We start from the raw sequence: 15,893 nt of genomic DNA, 5'->3' as shown, positions 1-15,893 counted from the left end.
CAAAACTCCCCGCTGAAATTTCAAATCCTGAAGGAAAAAAAGAGAGAAACTATTCACCTACAATGCAAGTGGTCCCATGTGATGATCCTGGAGTATTCAAAAAAAGAGAAAATAAAGTGCTTGTCCTTGTTCTGCTCTCAATTAAGCTTCCCAAAAAGTCCAGCATGCCTTGTAGAGAAGTTGCTGGCAATTGTTCAGAAATGAAAGAGTTTTTAGGAAGAAATCTTAGTCTTTCTTTGAAAGAGTTCCATGTGGTGAAGAACAGCAGTACAACAAACTATGCCTACTATCCCAAAACCTGTGTTCTTTCTCCACAAACCTGACAAGATATTCATCATCATACAGAGAATATGCATCAGCAGCAAGACTTGGAACCAGATCTTTTTCTGGATTCCAAGCTAGCTCTCTATCTCCTATACAACACTACCTGTCATGGCTCTTCATAAGGATCACAAAGCTTTCGCCTCTCACCAAAACTCTACTCCCACCTCTCACCAAGTTCTCTACATCCCACTTGAGTTGAGATCCCAAGGCAGAATATGGGACTATGGTCAGAGTCTCATATATTGGCTGAGCCCAGTAAGAGGAAAAAATCACATTTCCCATGCACTTTATTCAGAATTATCACCTCCCTCTCAGTCTTCATTATGGTGCACATTGTTAGTCATATTAATCATGACCAGCTTTGCCCTAGGTTGAGTCAATAAGGAATCTCACAATGGAAATTCAACGTAAGAACGCCAACCAAAGAATAGGTGGATCATGGACCTCACCTGAGCCAATCCAAGATCCCAGCTCATTCTATTTCTACCTTAAAGGGAGTAAGTTTGCTTAGTGGATAAAGTGCTGAACTTCAAGTCAGACAAACCAGAGGGTGAATCATCTCAGATGCTTATCAGTTATGTATTCATGGGTTAGTAATTTAGCCTCTTTCACCCTAAATTTGCTCATTTTAAAGTGGGGATAATAAGAGCATATACCTCATGAGGATGTTGTGAGATAACATATGTGAAGTGGTTTGCAAACCTCAAAATGCCATATAAATGCCAGCTATTATTACCTTTTCTACACTTTATTTTAGATATATTTTAGCATGTTATGGTACATACCCATAACACAAATACTCAATAACTAATGCATATGTACATCTAATACTCAGGGATACTCAATATGGCAAAAACTATGATGATTAAAAATTTACTTCTCCCCTATAGCATTTTCTCCTTTCCTCCTAATGCTTTTAATTAACCTCCATCCCAACAGAAGGGGCTGTTCAGTATTTTCCAGGCCATTTGGTACATAATGTCTGTCAGAGAGAATTATTCCTGAGCATTACCAATTGCAGATCATCCATGAGCAGCTTATAACATCTTAACTATCCACTATCTCAATTGACAAAAAGTAGAGGAAAACAAGACTTATTCCAGTCTTCTCTCTCCTGTAGCTGCTTTTATAGACAAACAAGGAGAATTTGGAGATTTTTAATGAGGACTTCAAGCCACATGGATAGCAAGGCCAGAAAGGATTGAGCAGAAGAGTAATATAAGCCTTTCTAATCTTGGCAATCATAAATTCTGTGCCTTTATTTGCTTTCTTAATTTCTTGATAAAGTTTGTACCCCAGCCAGGTCTCTGTAAGATTAATTGTTGAAAACTAGTCATTACTCACTAGCCCAGGTAGTTGAGAGTATTCCAGAGGATCAGGTAAGAATAGTATTATTGAAGCCAGGAGGATAGTACCACAGTGGATTGAGGCTGTCAGAGAGTTAGGGAGTGGAAAGGTCACTGGAATTCAAGGTTTAAGGCTCATCTCTGACTCTTATAAGCTGTGTGACTATAGGCAAGACAATTTACCTTTCTCAGTCTGATTCCTCTGTCAAATAAGGGTAGTAAGATTTATAATACTAATATCTCAGGGCTATTGTGAGTAAAGTCTTTTATAAATGCTAAAGCATATATGTGTGTATATATATATATATATATATATACATATGTATGTGTGTGTATACGTATATAGATATAGATATACGTACACATATATACATGTATATATGATGGGGTGCTAATGATGGATCCATAAAAGGAAAAGCCCCTGAACTTTTCCAAAAATTTCAGGAACCCAGCCCCTGAACCCAGATCCCTGGCTTTTGCCTGAGGCAATTGACCCATCTCAGTCAACCATCCTTTTAACTGCCCTTTCACTTACCTCCTTCCATTGTCTACCCCCGACCCCTCCCCAGGCTACTTGCCACTCCTAGATCCCATCCAGATTTTTTCAGTCTTTTTTCTGTACAAAAATATCAGTCCTGTGAAAAGTAAGAAATAATTATATTTCCATATAAGGAAATTGAAAGGAAAGTACCTTTGGGTCAGAAACCAGCTGAAACTCGTTGTTTGATTAAAGAAGCTGGAAGGAGGACAAAGGTTAAGCTTCACTTAGATTGTGCACGCTTGAAACTTACCTAGGGGAACATGTGGTGGGTATTTCAGGAAGTCTGTGACTTGTGCTGACCTCTACCTATGAAAGTCAGCTAGGAGGGACTTGTGACCAGAAATAGGAATATAAGGTTTGTTCTTGCTTCTGCAGGGTGTGTGTGCTCATCTCAAGTTCCACACCTGCTTCTTTAGGGAACCATATTAAAGGTTTCACTGTTTCACTCAACCTGAGTCTAACTAACTTATTGTGCCTATTTGGGCACTAGAGGTTATTTCCAACTGTCCCCATCCTCATCAAACGTACAGATTCCTTAGGAATCCTGCCCACTTCTATTGGTGACACAATAAATCTTGTTTCTTACTGAAAGAAGGCTTGAGTTGTCAGATTCTTTTAAGGCAGACTCCTGCCCTGTACCCTTCCTTACATTTCAGGGTTCCTAGCACCCCTCGACCTCATTTTACATATATATATATATATATATATACACACACACACATGCACACACATACATATATATACATATATGTATATATGTACCTATATACATATACATATGTACATGCATACATATATACATATACATATGTACATGCATACATATACACACATATACATACATATGTATGTATATGTGTATATATGTATATATACACACACATATAATATTGGGGGCAGCACGTAGTGGACAAAGTGCTGGGCCTGGAGTTAGGAAGACCCATCTTCCTGCATTCAAATCTGGCTTTAGACACTTACTAGCTGAGTAAGTCACTTAACCCTGTTTGCCTCAGTTCCTCATCTGTAAAATGAGCTAGAGAAGGAAATGGCAAACCACTCTGGTATCTGCCAAGAAAATCCCAAATGGAGTCACAAAGAGTTAGGAACAACTAAAACAGCTGAACAACAAAAATCACAAAGCTATCATAAGGAAAGTCCTTTGTAAATGATAAAGCATAAATATATATATATATATATATGTGTGTGTATATATACGTATACATACATACATACATATGTACACACATATGATTCATCATTTACATACATATATGTATATGTATACGTATACATAGAAACATATATCTATATATAGATATGTATATCTATCTATATATGTATATAGATATATAGATATAGATATTAGCTAATAGTAGTAGCAGTAGTAATACTAAGAAAAGAAAAACCTTCACAAAGAGATTTTGGACTCAACTATACGGGCTCCCCTTCTTCCCATCCAATGTATTTCTTTATACTTCCCCCTAGGATTTCCTGGGACCCTAGAATCCTAAATATGTTGTCTTTTCCATTCATTTCATCCTAAGTAGGACCTCACATTAAACCATTAAATCTTATTGACATACTCTTTACTATATAAAGCTGATAAGCCTAACCCAATGTTAATAGAACTTGATATCTTTGAGTTTCATCTCTAGAAGTAGAGATAGACTACATTGAAGTATCCATAATCTCTCCTTCAAACTTTTGGGAACAGTGGCATAGTACTGGTGAAATAGTTGAGAATACGTGTTTGTCTCTAGCTGTGGAGCAGAGCAAAACTACATGGTCTAAAACTATTACCATTAGGATGAAAACTTAGTTGGACCATGCCATAAATTACTGTACTAATATGTGGCAGGCTACCAGGACAGTGACATGCAGGTGAATATCACTGATGTTTGTTCAGGCTTCCAGGGAAGACAAGATTTTAAAACCTAACTCAAGTTGCCCATTTCAGTCTCCAGCAGCCCACCATGTCAAGTGTATCTTTCTTAGTTAAAATGAACCTATATATCTTAAGCTCAACACTATCTTTCTATACAATATTCCATCTGTCATCTAACCACATCTGCAACTGTTTTACTTACAGAATCTATATAGCATGGAGGAGACAACAGTCCTGTCTTGTCTTGTCATCATTGTGGCACCAGAAAATCAAAGATTAAGCCAATTGTACTCTGGGGTGGAAGTATTAATAAGGGGGCAAGATTTATCCTGGTGGGGATCATTTACCTAGTAGGGAAGCTTGATCCAGGGGGAGAGCTCATTATCTTCATAATTAGCCTGCGTGTTAAATATCCCAAGGGACCTGAGATCCTAATTGGCCTTTCTCTGCCAATAAGCTTTGCTTCTCTCTATGTCATTGTTTCAGTCTAGGGATGCTAGGAACCCTAGAATGCAAGGGTACAGGGCAGAAGGTCTGCCTTGAAAGAATTCAACCACTCAAGCCTTCTTTCAGTCCAAGTAGTGAGTTTATTGTAACATTAATAGAAGTGGGGCCAGACTTCTAGTGAGTCCGTATATTTGTGATGCCAATACAAGCAGGCCAGATTCTTAAGGAATCTGTACAATTTCTTTTTCTTTCTTTCTCTCTCTCTCTCTCTCTCTCTCTCTCTCTCTCTCTCTCTTCTCTCTCTCTCTTTTTTTCTTTCTTTCTTTTAGGCAATGGGGTTAAGTGACTTGCCCAGAGTCACACAGGCTAGTAAGTGTTATGTGTCTGAGGCTGCATTTGAACTCAGGTCCTCCTAACTCCAGGGCCAGTGCTCTATCAACTGCACCACCTAGCTGCCCATTATCCTTCATTCTTTTTTTTTTTTTAAGATTCATTAATTTATTTACTTTTAGTTTTCAACATTCACTTCCACAAGGTTTTGAGTTCCACATTTTCTCCCCATTTGCCCTAATCTACCCTCCCTTCTATCTCCCCCCACTCTCTTCTCTTATCCCCTTCCCCTTCTTTTTTCCTGTAGGGCAGGATAGATTTCTATATCCCATTGCCTGTATATCATATTTCCCAGTTGCATGTAAAACATTTTTTTAACATTTGTTTTTAAAACTTTAGGTTCCAAGTTTTCTCCTTTCCTCCCTCCCCACCCACCCTCATTGAGAAGGCAAGCTATACTTGTTATACAGGTTATACTTGTGTAGTCACATAAAACACTTCCATACTAGTCATGCTGTGGAAAACTAACTATATTTCCCTTCATCCTATCCCATCCCCCATTTATTCTATTCTCTCCTTTGACCCTGTACCTCCTCAGAAATGTTTGCTTCTCATTACCCCCTCTCCCAATCTGCCTTCTCCTCTCCTTATCATCCCCCTTATCTGCCCTTCCTCTCCTTATCCTCCCCTCCCACTCTCTTATCCCTTTTCCCCCTATTTTCCTGTGGGGTAAGATAGCTTTCCATACCCAATTGAGTATGTGTGTTATTCCCTCCTTGAGCCAAATCTGATGAGAATAAGATTCATTCATTCCCTTTCACATTCCCCCACTTCCCCTCCACTGCAAAAGTCTTTTCTTGTCTGCTTTATGTGAGATAATTTACCTTATAAAAATATGGAACTCTTCACGAATTTGCATGTCATCCATGTGCAGGGGCCATGCTAATCTTCTCTGTATCATTCCAATTTTAGTATATGTGCTGTGGAAGCAAGCACCCTTATCCTTCGTTCTTGAGATGACCATGACATCAGGAAGATAATAACATGACTTACAATTGAATTGGATTTGAGTGTGGGAAGGCTGTCCAAAGCCACAAGCGTCACTTTCCCCTCCAGAGCCATCTGGGTCCAGTGGCCAGATATCTATTAAGACCACTGGAGATGGCTCAGGATGTAGTGGGAGACCTTGGCCTCTTTAAGCTAAGGTCTTTTCAGATCCTCACTTTGAGTGAGGCAACACCCATTCAATGAATAGGCCTGTTTAAGAAGTGAGTCAAGAGATGGCTTCTTTAATTAAAAAAAAAAAAATCAAACGGGGAGTGGAAGACCCTCAGGATTGCTGGCCAAAAGAGAAACAGTTACTATTTACATTCACTCTGAGCTAGGAGGGCCCAAAACATAACAATTAAGTGGTGCTTGGGCAAGGACCTATTGTCCAATCAATTAGAGACAGGGTGAATTGAGTATAAGGAATGGTCTTTAAGAAAGAAATCTGGCCAGTAAGCCCCAAGAGAGGTATTTACAAACAAAATGAAAAACATCTCTATGTTTATAATATAGTTTATAGTTAACTGTTTGGATACATACATACATATATATATTCATATTATATATATATATATATCATGTATTCCATATATTACTGGTCATAAACGTTTTATTCTGTCATCTGTGTATATATATATATATATGTGTGTGTACATATGCATATGTGTGTGTATATATGTATGTATGTATATTCATATTTGTATGTCTGCAAATCCCCATTGGTTCTATCTTCAATTTTCCATCATGAACTCATCTAGAGTAAGGATTGGGTCTCCCTAATATCAGAATAAATGATCCCTGTGGACAAAGGTTTGGCTTCCCAACAGATCTGGGGTTCATTAGAGCATTGCACCCTAGGAAGCATCAGACTTTGCCATATTTCCTACAATATTGCTCTACAGACCCCTTGGCATAGATATTTACCCTACTTGTTTAAGGACTACTGGGCCTTTCTATTTATTCTGTTTGTGCACCCTAAAAATATTAAACTTTTTAAACTGCCTTGGAGCTAAATTCTCCTATATGAATTGTTTCCATTAATTAAAATGTAGATTCCTTCACAAATGAATATTATTTTCTTCCTTTTTATTCTTTTAAGTGATATTTAAGCTATGGAAAAAAGACCACATGCTATTATCTCTTTCTACCTCCCCCATGCTATGAACCATTCCTAAATCACTGTCTTGTTGTGGAGGGGCTTGCATTGTTCAACAACACTGTGACTATGCCACGTAAGGATACCCAAGATGGGAGGTCATAATGGAGAGTTCTGACAAAAGGTGATCCACTGGAAAAGGAAACAGCAAACCACTCCAGTATCTTTGCCAAGAAAACCTCATGGACGATATCAAATGATAAATGCTATTATGCCAGATTAGCCCCTTAGGTTTGCTGATACACCGTGCCATGGCTAGCAAAGTCTCCTCTCTTCCTCTCTTTAATTTAGTCACCATATGTTGAGGTATACATATGTTGAGGTATAATTATTCTTCTCCTGCTACTGACTCTTGGTACTTCTTATTCCACAAACCTCAGTCCTCCCCCATTTCCAGTCCCAATAATTCTAGCCATTCTATTCCCATGTGCCTTCTGATATCCATGTTTTCATTACCAAATTTCCATTTATCTTAGATCTCTTCCTCTGACATTCTTTCTTGCCTTTATAGAAACCTGGTTCCCTTTAGAAAACATTACTTCCCTGGCCATCTTCCTCCAAACCAAGTTCTTTTTCTCATGCTTTACAAACTGGGCAGGGAGAAAGAGGAAACACCCCAATGTCCTTCTCTTTTTACCATTTATTTCCAGACCTTGCTTCAGCTGTCATCACTCAGTATCTTCCTCCCCTGAGATTCACATAATACATTTACAACCTTTTGTCCAGATAGTTGTTATAGTCATCTACAAGCCTCAGACAAGGAAGGTCATTCACCCATAATTCTTAGGACAGTACAATCATCATTGTATTCCCCTCTGTCCCAAACTTTACCCTCATGTGCACACATGCATTTTTACACAGATGCCAACTCAAATATCCTGCCCCCCAAATCTATCAAGATTTTCAATTCCCATGTTTTGCATCTAGTCTACATCAGCCACATACCTCAGCATTGGCCGTAACTGTGCTACCTCCATAATACTGAATTCTGAAATTTCTCTTTGATCTTAATTTCTTATCCTTCTATCTTTACCCCATCTCATTCCCCTAAAATGCATTCTTCATCATTACCACTATTATCAATCCAACGGTCCCTCCCTCTCCTGCTCAGACCTACCTTTTCTACTTTCAGAGTCTTCAACATATAATTGACAATTTCTATTATATTTTTGCACTCTACTGTTTCTTTGTTCTTACTCCATAAAAACGGTCAATATTAGCCTTTCCATTCTTTCTCCCGTTGTTTTCATCCATGAAGTAGAAAGGCACTTCTCCTTGTGCAAATCAAGGCCTCCACTTGTAACTTGGATCCAATTCTCTCCTATCTCTTCCATGAACTTATTCTTTTATCACGTTCTCTTTTTCCCTATCTACTAACTCCTTACCCATTGCTTGTGTCTCCTTCATACTCAAATAATCTTTACCCTGCATTCCCTTCCCACCATCCTCAAACCATCAACCTATATTTCTTCTCTTTCATAGCCAAACAACTAGAAAAAGTCATTTATAGTCATCACCCATGATATTTCACTTTGTATTCATTTCTCAATCCCTATCATCCTATCTTCCAGATGCCAACAACACACTGAATAGGCTCTCTCCAAAATTATCAACAATCTCTTAGGCACTAAATCTGGTAGCATTTTCTCAGTTCTCATTCTCCTTGATATCTTTACAGTTTTTAATACTGCCAATCATCCTCTCTTCCTGGATATTCTCAGCTTCCTTGACTTTAAGGACATTGACTTTTATACTACCTGTTCAGTAATTCTTAGAATCCTCTGCTAGATTGTCATCTATATTATATTTTCTAAAGTATGGCTACTACCCAAGAGTCTATCCTATGTGATCTTTGTTTTAATTTTCTTTACACTCTCCTTCTTCATGATCTCATCAGTGGGTACAATTATCATCTCTACACAGATGACTCCAAAATCTACAAATTTCATCCAGATATCTCTTCTGAACTCCAGGATTGGCAATAGCCAACTGCCTGCTAAAAATCTCCACCTGAATATTTCACTGACATCTTAATCTCAGCATATGGAAAATAGAATATATTATCTTGTTACCTAAAACTACCATTTCTTCAAAACTTTGTTTTTATATTGAAGGTATCACAATCTTTCTAGTAAACAAGGTTCTCAACTAGACTCATTCTTGAATCTTTCCTTTCTGTTGCTGTCAGCTGTGAAAGAGTAGCTTTTCTACCTCCATAACATCTCACAAGATCAGACTTTCTAGTCACATGAATACTACCCTACTTAAAACCCTTATTACCATTTTCTTATACTATTACAATAGCCTCCTAATTGGCCTTTCTGCTTCCAATCTCCTTTTTTCCATCCATTTTCCATACAACTGACAAAATAATCTTCCTAAGGCACAGATCTGACCATGTTACTCCCCTTCTCAAAAATCTTCAGTAGCTCTCCATTGCCTCTTGTAAACTCAGACTGGAATTTAAATCCGTCCATAATCTTGCTTCTATTGCACCTACCTTCTTTATTGCATCTTATGATACAAAAAAGAAAAATAAAAAAACACATCTTATACCCCTTCACAAACTCTACTTCCTAGATAAATTAGATAACTTGCTGTTTCTTGAACTTGATGCATCATTTCTGGCCTGTAAACATGTTCATAAGTCAGTTTCTATGCTGTTGCTGCTGATAATAATATAATGGTGATTATAAAACAACCCACTGAAATAATGCTCTTAAGGTCTGCAAACTGCTTTACACTTACTGCTTCTTTTGATCCTCACAACAAATCTACAATGCAAATGCATTTATGTACCCATTTTATGATTGATTAAACTGAGGCTCAAAGACATTGTGACTAACCCAGGGTCAAATAGCTAATAAGTGCCTGAAATGATATAATGAGATTATAATCAATTCCTTTCTACATCAATGTCATTTAAACATTACCTTTTTTGTTTGTCTGTTTGGACTTATAATCTTATCTGTGAAATGTAAGCTTCTAATAAGGATAATACCTCTACCAATGCAAATCTGTTGCTGTTGTTTGAATTTTCAGCTTCCAGTACCATATAGCTACCTAGGGCACTGAAAGGTTTGGTGACTTACTCAGCATCATAGAGCCAATATGTGTTAGAAGCAAGACCTGAACCTAGATCTGCCACAATCTGAGCCAAGATCTCTATTGGCTACAGCAGACAGCCTCTCTACCTAATTATTGTCCTCCTCCTCCTCATCATCATTTCATTCTTCTCATCTTTTTGGTCGGATTCAGTTAGAAATAGTCCTAGGAAAAGTAGTGATCCTGCTATTATTATTATTTAATATTCTACAGACTAATGCAAGTGGATATAAATAGCCATTTTTGTAGTTGAATAAAGGTATTTAGAATGTAAGCTAATTCTCTGTAGCTTAAATGAAAACATCCTTGTTATAATGTCAGTAGCCAACAGGAGTATTGACATGACATTCCTTCTTCATATTCCTACGTAACTTTGATCTCCTCTGCTGGGATAGTTGTTGTTCTTGTCCTATTGTAATCATTATTATTATTACCTCTCAGAGTATTTGACTTTCTTTGAGGCTTATTTCCACTCTTCCTGTTTTGTGAAATCTTTCCCAATATCCCCACTTGTTAGCATCTTAAAATAGACCCAACAATAACACAGAATATATTATCTTGTTATCTAAAACCACCATTTCTTCAAAACTTTTTTTTAATATTAAAGGTGGGATGTGGCAAAAACGGACACTTATTTCCACCATTTCCCCAATATATTCCTGTATTAGAAAGAGTGGTAGGATTTCAGATTATACCAGGGAACCCATTTCCCTGGGGGTGGAGGAGAGATAGAGAGCATCAGTTTCATTATGTTTCTCCCCAGCGAATTTACATAAAGTCTGGAAGGAACTTGCTCTGCAGAGGAAGTCACAAGAGTCAAAAGCTTCTAAGAGCATTCACATGAATAACTGTCTTCTCAAAGAACGTGATCTCCCCTGAGAAAATGATTCAAATCAGACTGGAGCATAGGACCTTATAAATACTTCCTACTCACTCTAAGAACCTTACAATATCTCCAGACACCAGGTCAGTGCACAGACCCTGAAAGTACAGGAACTTCACAGTTAGAGATGATATGGTGTCCTTTTTGGTAGTGGATGGTTTACCATAGATTTATTCTTCAGGATTTGAATATAATATAGAGGTAAGCCTGAGTTTCTTGTTACCAAGTACTTGTTGGCTTGAGGGGGGCTAGTAAGGAGTGGTGTTCTTCATTGCGTGTGTGTGTGTGTGTGTATGTGTGGTGGACACCAGTGTGGTGATACGTTGGGACCCATTCACTGAAGAGTATGCCTCAGTGTGCAAAATAAAATACATAGGATTGTAAAAGAGATCAATAATATTAAAATACAGCTATCAATAAAAAAGGCTGAAGACTTTGGTTTAAGAACCCTTGCTTTATAATGTATTCAGAGTAAGAGAGATTCACAAACCAAGGGGATAATTTTAGGTTTCCTTCTTTAAAAAAAAGAGCCTAAATATATTATAGGTTAGTTCACAGTTTTAAGAAAATTGGCTTAGCTTCTCTTCCTTAGTTGCTGCAGGGTCCTTCCCTGCATAAATTACTTTGTATCTACTTTGAATTACACTATTGTTTTCCCCAAATAAAATGTAAACTCCTTGAGGTCAGGCATATTTAATTTTTTTTAAATATATCCCTAATGTCCAGTACGGTGTACACTTAAGGCACTTAATTGTTTTAATCAATCAATCTGGTCTAACAATTACTTTTTGTAGATGAGAAAACTACATCCAGAAAGCGGAAATAAGTTTCCTAAGGTCACGTAGTAAGTTAATGAAAGACTCTAGACTAGAATTCGGGTTCTTTTCAGTCTAATATTTTTCCCCTCACCACACTGTTTGACAGAACCCTCTCTGGGTTTGACAGAACCTAGCTGGATTCAATAATGCCCTGCAATGATCACACAATCACAGATGTAAAACTGGTAAAGATCTCTGAAATTCTCTAGGTCATCTCCTTAGTTTACAGATGAAGAAACAGGCAAGTGCCACTTCCTACATGAACACTTTCCTGATTGCCCCCAATGTGTGTCTACAGTAATATTTTATCTGCTTATCAGTGTATGTGTTGTTTTTTCCCCTCTAGAACATTCTATAAAGTGCTCAAAGTTAGGGAATGTTTTGTCTTTGTATTTGTATCTCCAGCACCTAGTGTCTAATATTTGGTCCATATCAGGCAGCTAACAAATGATGACCTAATTAAATAGACTTTAATTAAACTTGAATAAAGTCAGACAAGTAGTAAATGGCCAGAATCTAATCCCAGCTCCTTCTCATTTGAATTCTAGACCTCTGTTCACAGTACCTCATAGATAGATCCTTCCCAGTTAACTTAAATGCCACATTAAAAGGTATGTTGGACAAGTTAACCTCAGTCTTATTTATAAGCCTTTACGAATATCGGGATTATAGTAAGGGTTCAACGGTAAATTTCGATCAAGTGATTCCCTGGGAGCGGGGGTAAGGAAGAATATGAACAACATACTTTTAAATTTAATCTGAATTATTAACATTTTCTGCATCACTTTCTCATGCCTAAATAGTCAAGCTCTGATCTGTAGCTTGATGATTTCAGAGGTGCAAATGCTGACACTGAAAATAACTATCAACTCTTGCAAGCTGGTTCAACCTGGCTCTAGCATACTGGTGAATTCACAATCCTGTTGGTGAGTTTGCAAGATTAGCATCCACTAGGAAGACTTGGGTTCAAGTCCTGCCTCTGACCCATACTGTCTTTGTGACCATGGGCAATTCAATTAATCTCTTTGGGCTCCAAGTAATGTTCTAAGACTATAAGTCACAGAGGACATCTTGACCTGAATTGCTAGTAGGAGTTTCCTCACCTGTGAGTCTCACATAACAATGGAAGCATGTGTCTGGTATCTATCCTTAGTTCCCATCTTTAATCGGTCCTATGATAGAAAGGTCAGTTTAAGCAAACTTTTTTTTTTTTAATTTTGGGAAACGTTCACTATGAACCCAAGAGGGAGTTCTCAACTCTTTCCTAAGTAACCACCATAGTCTTTGGCAAGTATCAGTTCCTCTATTTAGGTTCTGGGTTTTTCTTAGATTCAATAATATAAGGCCTAGGATCAGGATCACTCTTTCCTATTAAAAGTCAGCTGAAATGTTGCTGCTGATATTTATCCAATTCCTTTTTACATTACTATAACCAGGAGATGTGACCCTTGACCATCAATACTGGTAAAGGAAGACATAACAATTATAATAGCTCCCATTTCTTTAGCTCTTCTGTCTTTCTCCATAACAAACTCTGAGATAAGTACTCTAGGTATTATAGCTCAACTTTACACATAAGGAAACTCAGGCACATAGAAGAAAGTCATTCAGGATCACATGACTATTAAGGATTAGAGCTAGAATTTAAATTTAGTTCAAAATTTAAATTCTGACTTTATAACATTCTCTGTTTTACTGCATCCCAGCATCTAGAATGTTAGCAGACTTGGAATAAAAGTTGCAGGTGAGTTGACGAAAAGGAAAGGCAAAAAATTCATAATTGCTATGAGAAGGGTACAGAAAATTATCAATGACGTATAATAAAAGTATTATGAAGAACATGTATAACCAGGAAAAGAGGAATCCAGTTGTGGAGCAAAGTTGAGGAATAAGAGCAATTAGATAAGATAAGACAAATGTTAGTCAACCAGAAGAGAAGCCTATGCCAAGAAGGTAAGAAGGTTTCTATAGCCAAGGACTAGAATAACTGTTGTCTGAAGGGATACTCTATTACTGTCTGCAAAACAGCAATATACAACTATTGATCAATTGCCTACCATGGGAAGGTTCTGTGTGAGCTTCTGTGAGAGACACAAAGAAGCATGCTATTATTCCTTTCTTCAAAAAACAAAATGAGAATATGAGATAGGAAAAAGTCATTAAAAAGAGGCTTCCAATTCCTCTTTGCCTGGACTGCTCATTTTCTCTTATCTCAATTTCCTTGGTGATCTGAGTTATTTGTGTATGTTTCCTCTCCCCCTTACTGAAGGGTAAGCTCATTGAATGCATTTGTTTTGTCTATGTTTGTACCCACCCCCCATGTCATTTATTACATATTTGTTGAATTTAATTCACAGAATCTCAGAACTGGAAGGATGTCAGAAACTTCTTCTAGCACTTTAGGTAAGACAGAAGAAAGTCAGTCATTCCAGTCATTCCAGTACAAGAATCTCTCTTTAAAAATTTTTTTTTATTAATTTTGATTCATCAACAATCACTTCCATATGCTTTTGAGTTTAAAAATTGTCTTCCCCTTCCGCACCACAATCCTCTCTACCCCCCTCCCCAAGACGGCGCACAATCTGATATAGGCTATACAGATACATTCCCATTGAACATATTTTCACATTAGTGATGTTGTAAGTAAGAATTAGAACCAATAGGAGGAATCACCAGAAAGAGGAAAGAAAACTCAACAGAAGAAAAAAAATAGCAAATAGAATGTTTCAATCTGCATTCAAACTCCATAGTTCTTTCTTTGGGTGTGGATAGTATTTTCCATCCTGAGGCCTCTGGAGATATCTTAGATCCTTGTATTGCTGGGACGCAATTAGTCATCATACAAGGTGGCTGTTATTGTGTACAACATTCTCTTGGTTCTGTTCACTTCACTCAGCATCAGACCATATAAGTCTTCCCAGGTTTTTCTGAAGTCAGCCTGTTCATCATTTCTTATAGAACAATAGTATTCCATTACATTCATATACCACAACTTGCTCAGCCATTCCCCAATTGATGGGTATCCTCTCAATTTCCAATTCTTTGCCACCAAAAAGAGCTGCTATGAATTTTTGTACATGTGGGTCCTTTTCCCATTTTTTTCTCTTTGGGATATAGCCCTAGAAATGCTATTGCTAGGTGAAAGGGTATGCCCATTTTTATAGCCCTTTGGGCATAGTGCCAAATTGCTCTCCAAAATGGTTGGGTCATTTCACAACTCCACCAACAATGTATTAGCATTCCAATTTTCCCACATCCTCTCCAACATTTATCATTTTCCTGTTTTGTCATGTTGGCCAATCTGATAGGTGTGATGTGGTACCTCAGAGTTGTTTTGATTTGCATTTCTCTAATCAATAGTGATTTAGAGCATTTTTTCATATGACTATAGATGGCTTTAATTTCTTCATCTGAACTGTCTGTTCATATCCTTTGACCATTTATCAATTGGGGAATGGCTTGTATTCTTATAAATTTGATGTAATTCTCTATATATTTTAGAAATGAGGCCCTTATCAGAGAGACTGGTTGTAAAAGTTCTTTCCCAATTTTCTACCTTCCTTCTAATCTTAGTTGCATTGGCTTTGTGTGTGCAAAACCTTTTCAATTTAATCTAATTAAAGTTATCCATTTTGCTTTTCAGGATGTTCTCCATCTCCTGTTTGCTCATGAATTCTTCTGTTCTCCATGAATTTGATAGGTAAACTATTCCTTTTCTCCAGTTTGTTTACAGTATCAGCCTTTATATCTAAGTCATGAACCCATTTTGACTTTATTTTGGTATATGGTGTGAGATTTGGGTCTATGCCTAGTTTCTGCCATACTCTTTTCCAGTTTTCCCAGCATTTTTTCAAATAGTGTTCTTATCCCAGAAGCTGGGGTCTTTGGGTTTATCAAATAATAATTACTATAGTCATTGACTACTGTGTCTTGCATACTTAATCTATTCCACTGATGATCCACCTCTATTTCTTAGCCAGTACCAAGCAGTTTTGATGATTGCTGCTTTAT

General features: G+C 37.4%; 1 non-coding gene across 1 annotated transcript; it reads right to left on the bottom strand.

Annotated features, from left to right (window-relative positions):
- Window positions 1-5,762: 5,762 nt before the first annotated feature.
- Window positions 5,763-5,869, bottom strand: LOC144454730 (U6 spliceosomal RNA). The gene has a single exon (XR_013483232.1). It is a non-coding gene; the product is annotated as a U6 spliceosomal RNA (small nuclear RNA).
- Window positions 5,870-15,893: the final 10,024 nt, after the last annotated feature.

This window comes from Phascolarctos cinereus, unplaced genomic scaffold (assembly GCF_003287225.1).
Source record: "Phascolarctos cinereus isolate Bilbo 61053 unplaced genomic scaffold, phaCin_HiC Scaffold_726;HRSCAF=1367, whole genome shotgun sequence".
Taxonomy (NCBI): Eukaryota; Metazoa; Chordata; class Mammalia; order Diprotodontia; family Phascolarctidae; genus Phascolarctos; species Phascolarctos cinereus.
Note: the sequence above shows the minus strand (reverse complement) of the source record. Positions and strands in the feature narration are given on the sequence as shown.